Source organism: Cavia porcellus, unplaced genomic scaffold (assembly GCF_034190915.1).
Source record: "Cavia porcellus strain 051 isolate PalLab524CR breed Dunkin Hartley unplaced genomic scaffold, mCavPor4.1 scaffold_21, whole genome shotgun sequence".
NCBI lineage: Eukaryota > Metazoa > Chordata > Mammalia > Rodentia > Caviidae > Cavia > Cavia porcellus.
The window spans coordinates 42,870,657-42,876,020 of record NW_026947504.1 but is presented as its reverse complement, the minus strand read 5'-3'; positions in this window follow the sequence as shown (position 1 = coordinate 42,876,020).

The window sequence follows — 5,364 nt, the reverse complement described above, 5'->3', positions numbered from 1 at the left end:
GTAAATCTAAATAAAAGTCTGCCATGAAAATAACCTTAATTTCAACTGTGACACTCAGGTTTTTATGTCTTCTCACATAAAAACCTTGTGTTCCCATGCAAGTATCATTTACACTTGTAACTCGTATGTTTTGTTTTCTTGCCTTTCCTGTAGCACACAGGTGACATCTTCTTGGTTTTCCTGGTGGTGTAATAGGTTTTTATGTTGCTGTGCCTGCCTGTTCGCCTGTCTGCTCACCAGTGTGCTCCACAATTTTTTTGTGTGTAGTTCTCTAAGAAGAAACATTTCAGTTTTCCTCTCCTGTCAATGATCTCCTATGAATTTCAGTCCCAATCTGCTCAGAAAATTTTTCTATGATCTTTTTCCCATGTAATTTTCTTTGATACTGTTATTTATTTGATATTTTATAAACTATCAAATTATTCATGCCATACACATTTAGGATTGAGTGTAACACAACCATTGGCCAATGCTCTGTGTTTCAAGTGATGTTATAGTAGCTGCATAACTTATCAATCACATCTACTCCACCTTTGGTTTCATTGTAGAAACTTTCCATCTCCGACTTCTGAGATTTCCCTATCAACAATTCCATCATAGTGCAATATTGACTTTGGCAGTACCAGTTTGTTTTTCTTTGCCATACACAAGGCCAATGTTATATCTTTCTGAAATCCAAAGGTTATACTGTACAATTTTCTGTTTTGAAATTGCAACATTTCATTTGGAACTTCTGCTTTGTTCATGGGTACAGTCACTAGATTGGTCAACTTGGGCTCTGTTAGCAAATGTAACAGTTGGAAACCAGTACACCAACTGTTCAGTGTCACATTCTAATTAGTTTGGAAGTTGGAATAAACAAGTTTGTTCGCAACATCATTTGGTTTATTACTACATGAATGAAAACTTGATGGCTGAGTTCCAAGAGATAAATGTCTAAACTGAAAGCCTAATAAATCTTCACATCTACAATGGCATAAATTTTTATGTCATATATTGCAGTTTTTTGGGGGAATACACAACCTGAAGCTACAGCAATCATGAAACGCTGCAAAATGTTCAACAACAGTCATGTGTTCAGATGATGTGTAAATTGTTTGCCAATTACTCACAGATCTCTAAAAATAATGGGTGGATAGCAGCCAGGTTATCAGTTCTTTCTTGCAGGCAGTTTTGTCATCAAACCTTAGGCACTTTTTTGAAGGAAACTAAATATCCTCAGTGTCATCCTTATCCTACAGATCACAAGCCCATGGCGACTACCCTGAGAAAGACTTGCTAAGTACAGAGACCTATGAATGCTTTCAATTTAGCTAGTGAGATATCATAATAAATACATCTTTGAGTGTAGCTATTGGTGCATACAAAAAGCTTTACTTGTATATTAGCATTTGTGTTTCACATCTTGTAGCATTTCATCTTTTACAAATGATTTCTGACATTAAATGAGTTCTGGCATTCCATTCAATAGACTTCACCTCTGCCAAGATCCTTACTGTATTTTTGAACATAGTTTCAACATTGGATCATTCCATTTGGTTGCATTAACATTTTGTAGCATTTCTACTAGTCAAATATGCACTCCTCTTGCTGCTTTCTTCATTCTCTGAATCAAGGTCTGCATTCCTTGTTTCTGTACCAGCCAAGTCTTGCTACACTGCGCTGTCACAGGAACTGGCTAACCTGGCCAATGTCAAGTCATCATTATCTTCATTATCTATATATGAATGATCTGATGATTCACTTTTGACCTCCTCCAAAACTTGAAAATCTGGTTTTGTACTTGCCATTGTACTGAACTGGGCCATTGTACTTGCCATTATATTGAACTTCCACCAGCAAAAGCAAAAGAAAAGTTTTTTTTAAAAAAAATGCTAAATGTACAGAAATTTAGCAATTTCATGGGTAAAACTCACCTGTTGCTGGTTTGCTCCTGGACACACCTTGCCATTCATCTGCCAAGTAGGTGAGTGTGTAGATGTGTTTTTACTTTCCCCAGGCACAGCTACTGTCACATCCAAATTCCATTTGAGTAAAATACATGTGTATATAGCAGAAGAGTGCTGTGGGTGTATGTTACCCCCTATGATGCTGAGGTAAACATACAAAAAACTTCTCAGATGGAGCATTATGTGGATGAAAAAGCCCAGTTTGACATTTTTATATACATGCACACATCTTGCATTCATTCATCATACCAAGTAGGTAAACAGAAAGGCTGTTTCCTGTAACCTCCAGGTGCAGCTTCTGAGAGACACACAGCCAGCTACTAGCTTTTTTCATTCAGTAAACTAATTTTAAAATTTTGATTAATTTTATTAGTACATTTTCATATACATAATGATTACATTCATCAGAGGGATATTGTACCTGTACATATCTTGATTCTTTTTTTCCTTATCCTCTCTCCAACTCTTCTTCCCCTCATTTATAAAAGCTTTGTTTCCATTTTCTTCCTTCTATTCTTTTTCTTTTCCCTTCCTTTCACCCTCCCCTATCCTCTGATCCTCTTCCCATTTGAATATTTTTCTATTTTACAGTGTCTACTATACATTTTGGTCATTATTTGCACTTGACATTTCTCCAACCAGGGAAACAATGATACTTAAACATATGTGTCCAATTTATTTCACTTAAGAGTATGGACTCTTTGTTTGTTTTCCTTTCTTGACCCCTTTTCCCCCTCCTCTTTCTCCCTACTTCTCCTTTCTTTGGAAAAATTTCTTCCCATCTCACAATACCTATTTCACAACATCTTTTAACCACTTTGTTTCCTGCCTTACCTTTGCTGCCCAGGATTGTTCTTGCTGGTCTAGGTCTCTTCTGGTTCTAAATGAATTTTATGAATATTTTCTCTAGTTCTGCAAGGTATATTAATGGTATTTTGACTGGGATTGCATTACATTTGACAAAGTCATTCCTGGAAACAAGTATTACCCTGATACCAAAACCAGAGAAGGACCCAATCAGAAAAGAGAACTGCAGGCCAATTTCCCTAATGAATATAGATGCAAAAAAAACTCAGTAAGACACTGACAAACAGAATGCAGCAAATCATCAAGAGTATTCATCATGATCAAGCAGGATTCATCCTAAAGATGCAGGGATGGTTCAACATACATGACTCAATAAATGTAATACACCGTATCAACAGAGCCAAAGACAAAAATCATATGATCATATGATACAGACAAAGCATTTGACAAAGTCTAAACACCCATTCATGATAGAAATCCTACAGAAAACTGGAGTAGAAGGTCTTAACCTCAATCTGATAGGGGCCTTCTATATCAGACTAACAACCAACAACCTACTAAATGGCCAAAAACTGAAAGGTTTCATTCTAAACTCAGGAACAATTCAAGGATGTTCACTATCATCACTCCTATTTAATAATTTTGGAAACACTAGCCATAAATATTAGGCAAGAGAAAGAAATAAAAGGAATAAAGATAAGAAGTTAAATTATCATTATTTCTATATGACAGATATTCTACATAGAAGACCCAAAAAACTCCATCAGAAGATATACAGATTTAATAACTGAATTCAGCAGCATAGCAGGATGCAAAATCAACACTCAAAAATCAATAGCACTCCTGTACACTAACAACAAATGTACCGAGGAAGAAATTAGAGAAATTAACTCATTTCATACTAGCATCGAAAAAATGAAATACTTAGGAATCAATATAACAAAGGAAATAAAAGACCTCTACATTGAAAATTGCAGTACTCTGAAAAAGGAGATCAAAGAAGATATCAGAAAATGGAAAAGTATCCCTTGCTCTTGGGTAGAAAGAACCAATACAGTAAAAATGGCTCTACTCCCAGAGTGGTTACACAGCCAGCTACTATTATGCTAAAGCACAAATTTACAGTAGAAAATACGGGGTGGGTTGTTGTAACCCAGTATTATGTCCCAGGTCAATCTGTAAACAACTAGTTAAACTGGAACCTTGTTCTAATTGGCTTTTGGTTTTCTATAAGTGCTACCATTTCACATGAATTAATTTCATTTTCAACATGTTAGTGTATATTGATATGGACAGTATATATTAATATTGGCAAGTGTATATCTCTTATTCTCCAACCTTGGTTAACTCATTTGTTCTAGTACCTTTATATAAATTCTTTAGGATTTTCTATATATAATGCTCTTACATGTAGATATTTACATCATTGAATATCTTATTCTTTAAAGCTATTGGAAATTCTTAAAATTGTATGATTTATGTGTTTGGCTCTTATGCAGATAAGTACAGTAGGTAATCAATAAAAGATTTCCAAGGACAAAAAAATATTACAGTGAAGTAAAATTTCACATGGTGGAATAAGAGTTATAGAAGAAAAGAAAAGATGCAAAATTATCTCCTAATAAAGGGAGGCATGTACTTCTGGTTTAAAAATTGATGATGGTAAATATCAAATTGTCTGGTATTTAGACACGAGGAATATTTACAAGTTATGTAACTTCTATATTAAAATGTTATCCTTTGAAATGATTTAAGTCGGATGAAATATTTTGGTGGTAAATCTAAACCATGGGCAGTACATAGGTAATTTTTAAATTCTCTTGGTTCTAAAAGGAAAATCATTTGAAACCCCCGTACGTACTTCCTCAATAAGTTTTGCTTTTTATGACTACCTTTTGAGATGATCTCTGATTTTTAATTTTATCCCCCTCCCACTTTGTAGTTATTCAATAGTTTTCATCATCAATTGATTAAGCAGAGAAGCAATTCATCTGGTTCAAGTTACTGCCATCCTTCAAGATTCAGGGCACTACACAAGTAGATTTTTTGGAAAGTCAAGTAAAAATGTGTCATCATACAATTTCATTAATTTTTAAAAACTTTTGATGAAAAATTGTTGCATGAAAAATTGAATCAACAGCAACCAGGAGTTGAGTAAATTTTATTAGTGCTATCAAACCCCAGAGGAGTAATCTGCACGGTCTAAGGTGAGGTTTACAGAAAGTTTGTCATTTTATAAATTGGCAAACAGCAGTTACAAGAATGAGACAAGCTTCTTGTTGCAGGCCAGGGTCCAATGGATATTTTGTGATGACCCCAGTGATGAACATAGTGTATGTAACAAGGTTGTTTTAGCACCTTCCATTTGATGACCAATCATATAATTTAGCTGAGTTCAGCGGCAGAGAACAGAATGACTGCAGATTTAACAAAACAGCTTCAGTTATGTTCACTGACTTTTCCCTTTAAGCACTGATGCAGGAGTTTCTGAGCCAGAAATTTACCGAATTTTAACAGGCTGGCACACACTTTGTAGCTTGCGCGCGCGCACACACACCCTGCTGAGACTTTTGGGAGGTCAGCTGTTCCCTGGATACTACAGCATTGT